Raw genomic sequence first — 14835 nt, 5'->3', positions numbered from 1 at the left:
CCAAAACCATGAGATATAACCTACCCCTGTCAGAATCGTTAAAATCGAGAACATATAGAATAACAAATGCTGGCGAGGATGTGGATAAAGGGGAATACCTATACACTGTTGGGTGAATGTAAATTAGTGCAACTACTCTGGAAAACAATGTGGAAATTTCTTACAAAACTAGAAATAGACTTGCCATATGATCCATCAATGCTTCTACTGGGTATATGCCCAAAAGACTTCAACACAATGTATCAAAGAGATACCTGTTCCAACCTGTCTATAACACCACCATTCACAATAGCCAAAATTTGGAACCGATCAAGGTGTCTATTATCAGCTGAATGGATAAGCAAAATGTGAAATACACTCACAATGGTATGTTATTCAACTATAAAATAGAATGAAATTCTACCATCTGCAGCAAAATGGATGCAACTGAAGGTTATCATGTTGACTGAAATAAGCTGAACCCAGAAAGACAAATACTGCATGTTCTACTTATATGTTGGAGCTAAAATTTAAAAATTAAGCAAAAAAGAAAGAGAAAAAAAGAAATGTCTGTGTGTATCAGTATTGCTGCAAATATTTGTAAAACTTTGTTTTGTACCTTTTTTAAACCAATGGTTAAGAAACCAATGGTTAAGAATGTTATACTACTATAGTTTTATTTTTTTAAAGTTGTGGGTTTTGTTTTTTTTTTTGCAAGATTTATTTATTTATTTGAAAGGCAGAGTTACAGAGAGGTAGAGAGAGAGAGAGAGAGAGCGAGAGAGCGGGAGAGTGTGAGAGAGAGAGATTCTGTCCACTGGTTCTATCTCCAAATGGCTACAACAGCCAGAGCTGGGCTAGACCCAAATCCAGCAGCCAGGAGCTTCTTCCAGGTCTCTCACATGGGTGCAGGGGCCCAAGGACTTGGGCCATCTTCTACTGCTTTCCCAGGCCATAGCAGAGAGCTGGATCAGAAGTGGACCAGCTGGGACTTGAACTGGCACCCATGTGGGATGCTGGTCCTACAGGCAGTGGTTTTACCTGCTATGCCACAGCATCAGCCCTTACTACTATAATTTTAATAATTTGTGATTACTTTAAAATGTATTGTATATGGGTGAAATGGTATTTTTCCATTCAATTATTGTTTATAGCCATTGTCTATATTTCCACTAAACCAGTTTTTTTACATGTTAAACTTTTTATTTGGTGAAGTATTAAGCCTTTTTTTTTTACTGTCATTTAAAATATGTTATCTCAAAAACTAAAAAAAAAGAAAAAAAGGAAAGGAGAAGGAAAGAGGATAGGAGGGAAACAGGGGGAGGGAGGGAGACAGGAAGAAGAAGGAAGGGAAGAAAAAAGGGAATATAATTGTGTTCTTAGAACTATATCTACAAATCACATTGAATCTGTTAATCAATAATTGAAAATTAAAAATATAACATTAAAAATAAAAAACCAGAACAAAAATTTATGTGTGCCACAGCATTTCACTTAGGTGTTGACTCTATTTCATAATATTTGAAGGCTTTGCAGGATGATTTTTAAATCCATTCTGATCACAAATTTGGCAATTTTTAAAAATTGTTTCTGCTTTTTACAATAACTTCAAATAGCCTGGGTCTAGGGACTGAATGTGTCTCCTCAAATTTCTTTCTTTCTTTCTTTTTTTTTTTTTTAATTTTTTTTTTTAAATTTTTTGACAGGCAGAGTGGACAGTAGAGGGAGACAGAGAGAAAGGTCTTCCTTTTGCCGTTGGTTCACCCTCCAATGGCCACCGCGGTAGCGCGCTGCGGCCGGCGCACCGCGCTGATCCGATGGCAGGAGCCAGGAGCTTATCCTGGTCTCCCATGGGGTGCAGGGCCCAAGCACTTGGGCCATCCTCCACTGCACTCCCGGGCCACAGCAGAGAGCTGGCCTGGAAGAGGGGCAACCGGGACAGGATCAGTGCCCTGACCGGGACTAGAACCCGGTGTGCCGGCGCCGCAAGGTGGAGGATTAGCCTGTTAAGCCACGGCGCCGGCTTCAAATTTATTTCTTGAAGTTCTAAAGCTCCAATGTGATGGGAGGTGATTAGGTTTAGATGAAATCATGAGGGTGCAGCCCTTATGAATGGAATTAGTGCTTCCATGATCTCTCTCCTTACCACAGAAGGTACAACGAGGATATGAACTTCTGCAAACAGGGATGAGGGCCCTTATCAGGAACCACAACTACTGGCTGTTTGATCTTGGACTTCATAGTCCAGAACTGAGGGAAATAAATTTCTGTTGTTTAAGTCACCCAATCTGTGTTATTTCATTAAAGTAGCCTGAACTAAGAAACCTAGACTTTCTAAAAATCATGATTTTAACTCTCTTAAAGGCAGACTCAAATCTTGTGAAAAGTCAGAATGACATACATTCTGATAGGAATCAATAGAAATATTATAATGTAATAACATAATAAAACACCTTGCGTAATTAGTGGTTGCTAATAGGTATTTGGGAGATAAATAAACTAATGGACAGATTCTGAAATATCTTTGGAATTATCAACAAAAACATAAATTTTAGATCCTTAGCTTTAGGATTTAGTAAGCTTTGTTATATTCTAGCCTTGTATGATTAGCTATTGGTGTTTAGCATAATAGTAGTTCTGTATTCACTAGAATACATGATTAATCAAAATAAATCTATCGTTTCCTATGATACCACTTAGCAGATAACTGATAGAAGTAGGTAACATTATTGACAGATATCTCAATACCTCATAAGCTGAGGGCTACACTGCCCTTTGATAAAATTGAGAAGGGGACATGTTTAGTTCCTTTTCACTATTAATATTATTTTTGAGTGGCAATTCATAATTGTATGCATTTATGGGGTGTGATGGGAGGTATTGCTATATGTCTACAGGTGAAATATTTAAATCAAGTTAATTATTGTGTCCATCAATTTGCTTATTTATTTTTTTATGTTGAGACATTTGAAATTTATTCTTTTAGTTATTTTGAAATATATATTTTTATTTTAATCACCTGCTGTGCAATATATATAAAACTTATTCTTCTTATCTATCTAAAACTGTGCATCCTTTGTCCATTCTCTATTCTTTCCCCACTACCACCAGCTTCTGTAGCCACCATTCTACTCTCTGCCTCTGTGACTTTAACTTTTTTTAGATTCCACATGTAAGTGAGATTAAGAGGTATTTGTTGATCTGTATCTGGCTTATTCCACTCAGCATGATATCGTCCAGGTTTGTCCATGTTTCCGCAATGGAGGGAGAGGTTTCCATGCTTCCTTATGAGTGAATGATATTTCATTACTTATTTTATATATGAACATATATAAAAATATATATGAAACACTTTTAAAATCCATTCAGCTACTGAAGAACACTTAGTTTGGTTCCATGTCTTGGTTTTATGAGTAATGTTCCAGTGAGTGTGTGAGTGCAGATATCCCTTCAATATTTCAGTGTCTTTGGATGTATACCCAGAAATGGGAACATTGGAAGTTCTTGTTTTAGTGTTTTGCATAATTGCTGTACTAATTTACATCCCCACCAACCATATATGACAGGTCTCCTTTTTTTGCATTTACCTTTCACCATTTTGATAAATACTATTTAGCAGGTGTGAGATGGTATCCCATTGCACTTTTTTTTTTTTTTTAAAAAAGCTTCATTTATTTCAAAAACAAAGGTATGGGGGGGGAGAGAAGTCTTGCATCCGCTGGCTCACTCCCCAAATGGCCACAAAAACTGGTGCTGGGCCAGGTCGAAGCTAGAGCTGGGAGCTTCTTTTAGGACTCTCAATTGGGTTCAGGGTCCTAAGGACTTGGATCATCCTCCGCTGCTTTCCCAAGGGCATTAGAAGGAGCTGTATTGGAAATGGAGCAGCCAGGGCTTGAGCCAGTGTCGATATGAGATGCCAGTGCAGCAGGCTATGGCTTAACCAGCTGTGCCACAGTGCTGAACCCCACATTTTGGTTTTACTTTGCATTTCCCTAATGTCAGGCATGCTCCCATGTACTTGTTGGCCTTTTGTGTGTCTTCTTTTGAAAAATGTCTGTCCAATATTTTTACTCATGATTTAATTTGGTTATTTGCTTTCTTGCTATTGAATTGTTCAAGTCCCTTATATTTTGGTTTACAGCTCTCTTACCCTTTGGTGTGAACTTCACTTCTCATGCAGCCTCTAGTTGACAAGGGCTCTTCACTAAGCATCCCATCTCTGTCATTTTTCTCTGTTCCACTCTCTAACTGTCTTTATGTAAGATTTATGCACCACAGTGCTCACTGCTGTTTTGGACATAATAGTAAAAAATTGGAATTAAATGAAATATCCAAATTGCAAGAAGTTTCCAAAGCAAATATATATATATATATATATATATATATAGAGAGAGAGAGAGAGAGAGAGAGAGAGAGAGAGAGACAGAGAGAGAGAGCCATTATAGTTTTCAAAAATTATTTAGTGACCTGATAACATGCATAATATCACCATGTCAAATAAGCAAATAGAGTATAATTATGTGCATGGTTCTGTGCACGTATCAGTGTGAATTTTGGCATACAAAAAAGAAACATTAACTGTGCTTGCTTACAAATATCCTTGCTTAGTACTTTTTCTCTATGTGACATTTTTGAATAATATTTGGAAGCAGTGACTCCAAGTTCACACTCCATTTCTTAACACCTGGAATGCAATGTTTTTATGTTGCTGATAGTATATGGTGCTATTTTTCAAGTTAGAGCCAAGGTGGAGGTTGACATCTTTGAAATTAAGGAGCCTTCTTTAGAAACATGCCTAAGTAAAAGACCCTCTTGCCTTGGCTTAGAGGACAGTCAAGAATACCTATAGGTGGGATCAAGAATTCCTTTAGAAAATAGTTTAGGGGTGGGCATTTGGTTAAGGTGTCACTTGGGACACCCACATTGCATATTGGAGTGCCTGGATTTGAATCTCCCTATTCCAGCTTCTTGCTAATGTGCTGCACACTGGGAGGCAGCAGGTGATGGTTTAAGTACCTGGGTTCCTGCCTCCCTACCCACCTGGGAAACTTACTAAATTCCAGGCTCCAATCTCCTGGCTTTGACCTGGCTCAATCCCAGCTGTTGCATGAATTTGGAGAATTATGGAAGGAATGAAAGAAAGATCTCTCTCTCTCTCTCTCTCCTTCTCTCCTCTCTCTCTGCTTTTCAAATAAATAACTGAAATTTTTTAAAAGAGGAAGTAGTTTTGAATTTCTTTTAACAGAAGATCAAGGAAGTAGATTATAAAACTGTCTAGCAGTAACCATGGTTACTTATGTTGTCAGAGTTGTGGGTTGTTTTAATCTTCTTATTGGTACCTTTATTTTCTGATTTCTCAGCAAAGAACATCATGCTTCAGTTTTATAATCAGCAAAAATAACAATAAAATCCTCTAATTCGCAAGTACCGCTAGCCCTCCTTGGCCTGTCTGGCCCCAAGTAGGTTACATTTTCCTTAATATGTCAGTGATAATGACTTTGCCCCACCTGCTTCTGGAGGAGGTTAGGCTCCTCAAACTGCTCTCTGGGTACTAATGAGTCTTCTGGTTCTTTCTTCCTGTGCATGGTTTTCTTCTACGTTGACCTCGTCACTCTTTCAGTGCTGGGCAGCTGGTCTTTCCTGGGCACCATTACCAACTTGCACAAGGCCCTGGCCAGGAAGGGGAGGGCTGCTGCCTCCTGTACCCATTTTCCTTAACACATCTGCAGGATCATCGCTCACATTCTCTAGAAGCACAGCTGAGAGCCAGCTGGAAAACTTTAGAAGACTTTACTAAAGCCGTGGAGCAGTGGAAAGGAAATATGAGGGTACTTCAAAAATTCATGGAAAAAATGAAAGGAAGAGATGTTTATTTTGGTGACAGGTTCTCTGTCAAACAGGGTGGTAAAAGCAACCCCTCCCTGAAAAAGTATTAGGAGTCTGGCTAAAACCCATACCCTGTGGGATTGTGTTAGTTTGTACTCTTATCACCAAACAGAACACTTGTTTTTGCAGTAGAAAACACCTGCACTCAGTTTACTTCACAGTTTTCCCCAAGAACAATAGTGGGTGGGAACTTCCTTTACATTTGTGGGCCCACTTGAAGCAATTATCCCCCATCAAAGCAACAGTCTACCCCAAAGGTGAATTCTGCTCTCCCTTTCTTTTGAGAGAAAGTGGCTTTGGTTTTGAAATGGCAGTTTTCCCAGGCTCAGGGGGAGAAAAGAGAAGCAAAGAGAGAGTAGACTTACTTTAATCTGGTCATCCTTTTACACAGAGTGTTAACTATTCCTGCATTAAAGTTGACTTTGTGTGCTGGATTTCTGCAGGACTTACTTTCTGCAGCAACTAAACCAAGACAGGAAAGAGCAGGAACACAGTAGCAACTAGCAAGGTTTACATTTCCTCTACTCAAGTATCATTAGCAACTTGGAAGCTGCTTCCAGTGAGTGACCTGGGAGAGTCCCTGCTAGTCTGGGGCCAGGACCAGTGCCAGCAACCAGGACCAAGATAGTCTTCCAGGCACTGAGGGGAAGTGAGCAGTGCTGTTCAGTTGGATTTTCTTGAATTGTGAGTCCTCGATACCAGTACAACCCCCCCACCCTAACTCCCAACCCAGGGAGCTAGACTCACAGCGGCTAAGTCAGTATTCCTTAGTCCTACTCAAATATGCTTAGGGTGTCCAAGTTCCAGGAGAAGGTAAGAAGTTGGATAGACTACAGGGAAGAAAAGACCTGATGAGGAAAGGTTTAAAATGATGATGATGAAGTTGGTTACCATGAGAATTTGCAATTGCAGGTGCTTTGACATGGCACTGGAAATAGTGGATTTGCATCGTCTCACAAATGATATAAAGGAACTAGCAAGAACTCCTGATAATAAATATGATTTGCTACCATGAAAGGGTAGGCCTAGATCCTTCTGCAGCCAAGCCCATTTCCTCTGGAGGTTGATACCTATCCCCATCCCCTTAATCAACTTTATCACTTGTTTATCATGTAACAAAATACTGTTCACCCTAGTCAGGATGATCAGCTTATGGCAAGCAGCATACAGTTACATCCCTGCCTTACACCTATGGCTTCTTACAGGCAATGCTACCTCTCCCCCCGTCCAAGAGCCATGCATCGTCTTATGCCCAGCCCATACTTCCTTTTCCTGAATGAAGCTTTCCTTGAATGTATGCTCTGACCCACACACTGCATGCGTTTTAGCACTTAATTACACATGATAGACACTTTCCTCTGCATGGTTATAATCCTTTTCACGCATACAAGACATTTTTTATCTGCAGTTTTGCATTATTAGTTTCTGTTTTATATCCTTTCAATAAACATTTATTGAAAATCTGCTTCAGTCTGGATACTGTGCTGTGCCTGGTGCTGGTAACAGAAAGAAGAGCAAGACAGGCAGTGTGCCTGATCTTAATGAGTTCTTATGTTAGTGGAGGAAAATATGCTGTTAGCGCTCCAATTTGGTATGTGCCTTAAGAGGGGGTATAAAATGAGTGATTTAGATTCCTACAAGCACCGAAAGGAAGGAATGCTTAATTCCAACAGAAAAGGTTTCATGTGGACTGGGTTGGATCTTACAGGATGTGTTGAAGTTTTCTAGGCAGAAGAGTACGAAGGATTTTCCAGGAAAAAGGAGTAAGCCGTGTAGAAGCAGAGTTATGTGAGGGCACAGTGGTGTTGGTGAACTGAGTAATGGGGCTTAAGTATACATGGTGTTTGTGTGGTTTGAAAGGAGGGGAAAAGATTAAAATAATAGCCTGGGTGGGGCCAGTTTGCCAGGGTCCTTACCTGCTTTGTGGCATTGAGAAGTTTGTATATTTTGCTTTTGGAGTGCTACAATTTATAAGAACGGACACAGTCATATTTATTTGATAGAGAATTCTGGTGCAAATAATGGATTATGGGTCAGAGTGGAGAGAGATGGTAGCAGGGAAGCCAGTTATGGATCTAAGCTACAAGTGGTGAGCCACAGAGGAAAGGTTGAGTTCTGGAAAGTAGGGAAAGGACAGAGGAGCTCTCTGTGGCTGTGCTAATGAACTGAGTTGAATTGTACATGGCATGGGAGGGCCAGTGGGCAGATTGAAATAAGGACTTTGTCTTAAGTGAGAAGTCTGTCTTTCTTAGGTGGAGGACTGGGAACCACTGGTCATTGAAGCCATGGTAATAGAGGGTAATACGATTACTTGATCTCAGATTAGGCAGGAGGACATGGAAATTCAGTAACAAGGTCAAAAGAATTCTTCCTAAGGAGATGCTCTGTATCTGGGGAAAGGTAAGAACCCAGGAACTAGAGTACCAGGCCTTAGCCATTGGAAGATAAAGACTATTTATTTTAATTTATTTTAGTTATTACTTTTAAAATTTTTTAAAGAATTATTTTATTTATTTGAAAGTCAGAGTTACACAGAGAGAGAAAGAGAGGCAGAGAGAATTCCTCCATTGCGGTAGTTCACTCTCCAAATGACCTCAACAGCCAGAGCTGAGCTGATCTGAAGCCAGGAGCCAGGAGCTTCTTCCAGGTCTCCCTCGTGGGTGCAGGGGCCCAAGGACCTGGGCCATCCTGTACTGCTTTCCCAGGCCATAGCAAAGAGCTGGATCTGAAGAGGAGCAGCCAGGACCTGAACTGGTGCCCATATGGGATGATGGCACTGCAGGCTGGGGCTTTAACTCACTACACCACAGCGCAGGCCCCCCTTTTAAAACTTTTATTGCTCATGCCATATGCCTTACATATAATAGACCCAATGATGAATGTCTCTTGATTTATAGTAGTTTAGAAGTTTGTGTGTAGAATTTAACCATTTATCTTTCTTATACTTCATTTGTTTCCCCACAGTGCTAATGCTTATTAAGTTTATTTAATAACATTTATTTCATGAACAATTGTTGTTCAACAGTTTCATGGTTTTGATTTTTTGGTTCCTGGGGGTTGGACTGCCAGATGCTTGTCACTCAAACTCTGGCCCATGGAGTAGCAGCATTACTATCAGAGTGCTGAGGGCCACACCTCCAACCTACTGAATCAGAATCTGCATTGTAACAAAATTCCCAAGCGACCTGGTTATCATGTTACATGGCAGTTTGAGAAGCACTGGACTATAGGTAAAGTTTTGAAATCCTTTTCTGTTGAGGGCTATGTATTTTCATATTATTTACATCTTCATTAAGACTTCTCAGAGGCTTCTGCAGAGTCATTTTGGTCCTTCCAGGAACTATTGCCCCACGACAAAACGATATATTGAATTTTGTAAAATAGCAGGTGAGGCTTTTCTCATTATACTGAGGTGCTTCATGCCAATATGAAAAGCTGAGAGATTTATAATATATACATCTTATAATCATACAAAGAAAGATCAACATGGGTATTATAAAAATATTATGTTGCATAGAACCCCAAGTGTTTGTGTTTGCTATAACTTAGGAATTCTCAGTTGTGTGCCTGCTTCATTGCTGTTTTCTTTCCCACTAACATATAATTTGCAAAATCACCAGTTTCACCTTTACTACGTGAAGAACCTCTCAAAAGGAAGAGGAAGGGCAAAATTCTGAAGAGCTGGATTTCTGAGTAGGTGAGGAAGCAAACATTTTGGTACAAATGTAGGGATGCGTGTACCTTCTGTTCGCAATGCTTTTTACACAAAAGCATTTGGCTGAGTGTCCAGTGGGCACTACCATTGCCAGGGTTTTGCTTGTTCAATTGACTTTTATTGCTTTTCTGCAAGCTTTTAAAATATTTGCAACCCAAGAAAAGCTTGTGTAATTCTGGATACTGATGGATGAGTGAAAAGATCTTTTGAAAAAACAGTTTGTTAGAAATGACAGATTAAGTATCTTACCCTCAATTTTTAACATTTCTTCTGTGACTTCGATTAACATTATCACTATATGAACATTAATTACTAGACTCACTTATATAAAATGGGGGGAATTGTCTTCTATCAAAATTGTTGCACATGTTTCTAGAGTTCCATCAGAAACTTCATGGTAGAAGTATCTTGACAATGTCTAACATGGCTGGCTTTTCTACTTTATTAGTATAATTTATTTTCAACAAAGGAGCAGAATTTCCTCTTATTGGATTAAAATTTGTCTTGAAAAGTAAAGCAAATTATGTTGAGCATGGAATTTTCAACCTGAGTGAAAAACATCTGAGCACTTGGTGTTCATCTTTCTAACAAGCTTAGCAGATGGATGGGAAGTGATGTTTGCTGTTTATTTCCTCAACATATCAATATGTGAGGATGTGGTACAAAATATGGTTTTCCTGCAAATGAGCAAAACCATGCCAGAGAAGTTCAAGTAGTGTGTTTACACTCTGAAAGAACTTTAAAATCTCGAGGGCCACCATTAACTTAAAATCTGCCCAATACTTTTTACTCATCAAAATCTTAGAATGCTTGTGATCAAAAATGAAAAGATACAATTGTTTCTGCTACTCATCTAACCATTTCAAGAGCACTTAAAGGATTCTTTCAGGCAAGAAACACAAGGACAACTGAGAAGCTATCTGCATTCATGGCCTTTGAATTAAAAAAAGGAATCTGTAAATCTAAGCAACCAAAAGAGGCAGTGCGTGTCAAGTGATTTTTCCAGACTTTTAGTGTATGTTTGTGACCAGATGACCTTTCTTTGGCTGTCAGTCAGTTAAGAATTAGGCCATGGTCCTGGTTTAATGGCTAATTAGCATTATTTGAGAATAGTGATAGGATTAGTCATAACAGAAATGTAATGATTTCTACAGAAATCAACAATGACCAAGAGAGCTATCAGGAAGGCGGAAATGGCTTATCAGCATATAAAATGCTGAGAATTGCTGATTCTTCTTTAGCATAAGTAAAACTTTCTCTCTTTTTTTTTGGTGGTGGTGGTTGTGGGATGTTAAGTTCTTGGTGTTAGTCCAAAACCTTTATACTTCCCTTGTTAATTATCATTTCTCTGTAGTCTGGTTCTTAGGTATTGCTCATGGGTTGCTGACATTTTTTGGAAAATGATTGAAAAATCCTCTAAATGATGATGGTTATCTTATCATCCCAAGGAGAAAAATGAAGTGGCTCAAATGTTGAAAGATTCATGCTCCTATAGGTCAAAGTTTGACATTTATAGTCACCATCTTACTATTGGTGACCTATAAAAGTTCGCAGCCTGGGGCTATCATAACTAGATGCCTTAGATGCCCATTGCATAGCTTATTCTTGGTTCTCTTAGTGCCTCTAGGATGGGAGAGGGACTATTCTAAGCCACTTTCACTAGAGAAATGTTTTTATCTCAGTTCCTGGACTGAAAGCAACACCTTTAAACTGAAAGATGACATGTGTGAAACTTAGCCCCATTAACTAGTGTTGGACTTAAGCTAATTTGCTGAGAAGCCTGACTCTGGGGCTGAAGAGAGGACTCAGTGTGATCTTGACTTTCTAACCTGTAGATAGAATGTTCTTTGAATTCTCAAAGAGGGTTCATAGGAACCTGTTGTGCTATTAGGCTGCATGAAGTAGATGTATCTCTGGTCTTTGCAAGAGTTTAAATTATCTTCAAAAACTTGTTCTGTGGCTTCTCTTCTCTCTGCTTGATTAAACTGTTCTACATAAAAACACTTTTTTTTTTCTTAAACAAATGCATTCTGTAAAGTGAGTGTCAGGCTGTGTACCGGCTGTGTATTACTTAATAGGAAATCTGAGTTTTAGGCCTTAAGTCCTTCTCCTTGGTAGCTGTTCAGGATTGACAGGTCACTGGATTTCTCTGACCTACACTTTTCACATTTGTTTAATGGATGTTCAATTAGTTGCCCTACCTTTCACCTTGTCCTTTATTCTTTAAATAATGGGGCTCTTCCAACATCCCTGCTGGTAAGAAACACAAAAAGCTAACTATAGAAACCAGTGCCTACTTCAGACAAAGCAATAGGGAGGGAAGTTTCAGTGAATTCTAAAATGTTTGTTACAAAAGATTGTGTAATAAAACCCAGAGTAGGGAGGGGGTAACTGCATCTTATATCTGAAAAAAAACTAGGAATATTATTTCACAAGAGATTGAATCACAGTCATATAACTGGGAGAAACAGAATTTGTGATATAGACCAGACAGGTGGTCTTTGGAGAGAAATGAATGCATGTTCTGCAAGGTATGTTATTGGTGAGCCTAGAAAAAACCCAGCCACAACTAATGTGAAACCATGGTGGTCTTCCCCAGATGAGAGCTCAACTGTACTCATAGTGGAATCAGTGGAAGTCAGTGAGATGGGGACAAAAAGACAAAAGATATTCAGCAAATACATGAAGTACGGCAATTTATAAGATAAAAAAAAAAAAAACTAAACAGTAGACTGGAATATGTAAAGCACCTAAGCTGGAGAAGGAAAATCTCTTGAAATTTCTCTTTCCAGAAGGTACTAGAGGCACATTTTGTGGTGTGGAAAGGAGGAAACTATGTACGTGCATCATCCAAGTTTTGTTCTGAAACTTCTAACTCACTCATCTCATGGCTCCCTAATGTGTCTGACCACATTTTGAAGTGTAAAATGGAAATGATATAATTAGGCCATATGGTAACAGCAGAAAGTAGCCAAGAGTTTCACACTATTTTGCAACCTTAAGAAATAAATCACTGAACTTTCTATCTTAAAAAATATTAACAAGAAATCAGTGAAACAGAGACCCTCACCTTATCTCTGATAGTCAGGGAAAAGCTATTGCATGGTTTGTTTTTTATTTCTGTTTATGACCCAGAACTTCAGCCTGGCAAATAAATCCTAGTGTCCATGTAACACTCTTAAAAAGAAAAGAGTAATGGTAGTGGGATGGGGACCCAGTTAGGCAAGTAAGCACTGGGGATGGTTGGAGGGTTTCTTGAATTTTATTCCCTTTACTCTGCATTTTACCAGTGTTCTTCAATGTAAAGTAATATTCTTCACTCTCAAGTAATGCAGTTAGTGTTAGCATTGTTAGTATGAATTTAGTAGTATTAACCTTTGATGCCATTATACAGCTAAGTGGTACTGCTAGATGCTTGTTTAGTTCTTCATAATGAGGCGGGGGGGTGGAGGGGTGGGATGGAATTTCTACAAGCCTCTAGAAAAGAATCAGTGGATGAAGCACATGTCCTGGATTCCTGGCTCTGCCAAATATGAGCAGCTATAGTCAGAAGGTCCTCCAAGTGCCAGTGCCAGTTTTCACACCTAACAGTACCACATGCTCTTGATAGCCTTTAGAGTTTAGTGAAGGTAAACAGAGAAGGTGGACATTAGAGTGCTGTAAAGGAAAAGAGCCTGATAGGGAAAATCTTTTTCTTCAGTGGGAGAGAGAGGGAATCAGAAAGAGAACAAGGGAGAAGAGTACTCCCTTCTAATGGTTCGCTCACCAAGTGCCTATTGGGCTGGGCTGAAGCCAGTAGCCAGGCACTCAATCCAGGTCTCCCATTTGGGTGACAGGAACACAGTGAGCAAGAACTTCACTTGAGCCATGACTGCTACATCGGCAAGAAGCTGGAGTCAGGAACTGGAAATGGGACTTGAATTTGGACACTCCGATGTAGGATGTGGATGTCTTTTATCAGAATCTTAACTGCTAGGCTAAATACCTACCTTGGTCATCTTTTTAATGATCTTTCTCTGAATATGGGTTCCATGTTTTGAATCACTCGGTATTTCAAACTGATGCCTTTATTTAAAGTATTAGTGTCTTTATTCTTTTTGGTCATCAAAGATCACTGTAATTGCTGGCAAGATGATCTGAGTACCTTGAGATATAAATCACATACTGACTTCCTATAAAGTGAATAGTTAACCAGTGATTCACAAATATCTTTTTCTAGAAGCCTTTTTCATTATGTGAAAATTGCTAGCGGGGGCGGGGGGTAGTTGACAGTGAAATGCTTCTTGAATTATGCACATCCCATATCTGGAGTGCCTGGAATTGAGTCCCAATTCCTTTCTTGATTCCAGTTTTCTTTAGCAGGTGATGGCTCAACCCATCAGGTCCCTACCAGCCTGATGGAAGATTTGGATTGAATTTCTGGCTCCCAGCTTTGACCTGGCCCAGTACCAGCCACTGTGGGCACGTGGGGAATGAGACAGCTAAACAAAGCTCTCTTTCTATCCAGCTGACTGATCTCTCTGTGCCTCTTTTTCTCTTTACCTCTCAAATAAATTAATCAACTAATTAAAAATGGAATATTAGTGTGTAATGCTAAAAATATTAAAAATCATTTCCAAAAACTTATTACTAGGTTTTAGATATTGGGGGATGTGGGAATTCCAAAGTAAGTGAAAGGTATGAAGCTAAGAGTGATAGTGTTTAATATCTATCTGCCTATCTATCTTTTTATATACATATATACTGTAACTATATAATCTGCATATAAATATGCTTAGATAGTACAAAATTCTTTCTTTCTTTTTTAAAAAGATTTACTTGAAAGGCACAATTTCAGGGAGAGAGAGGGAAAGACACACAGAGAGATCTTCCACCCACCGGTTCAGTTCTCAAATGGCTGCAACGACTGGATCTGGGCCAATCCGAAGCCAGGAGCCAGGAGCCAGGAGCCAGGAGTCAGGAACTTCTTCCGGGTCTCCCATGTGGGTATAGGGGACCAAACACTTGGGCCATCTTCCTGCTTTCCCAGGCACATTAGCCAGGAGCTGGATCAGATATGGAGCAGCCAGGATTCAAATTGGTGCCTATATGGATGTGGGGCCCACAAGTGGTGGCTTTATTATGCCACAGCACTGTCCCCAACAAAGCTCATTCTTAAAAGAATTCACAAAAGTAAACCTCCATAAGTAAAGCAGCTGAAAATATTGCTAATATGGTTGAAGAGCACATACTCTTTACTTCCTTTCCTACTACTA

Source organism: Lepus europaeus, chromosome 1, assembly GCF_033115175.1.
Source record: "Lepus europaeus isolate LE1 chromosome 1, mLepTim1.pri, whole genome shotgun sequence".
In the NCBI taxonomy this organism is placed as follows: Eukaryota; Metazoa; Chordata; class Mammalia; order Lagomorpha; family Leporidae; genus Lepus; species Lepus europaeus.
This window is presented reverse-complemented; position numbering follows the sequence as displayed.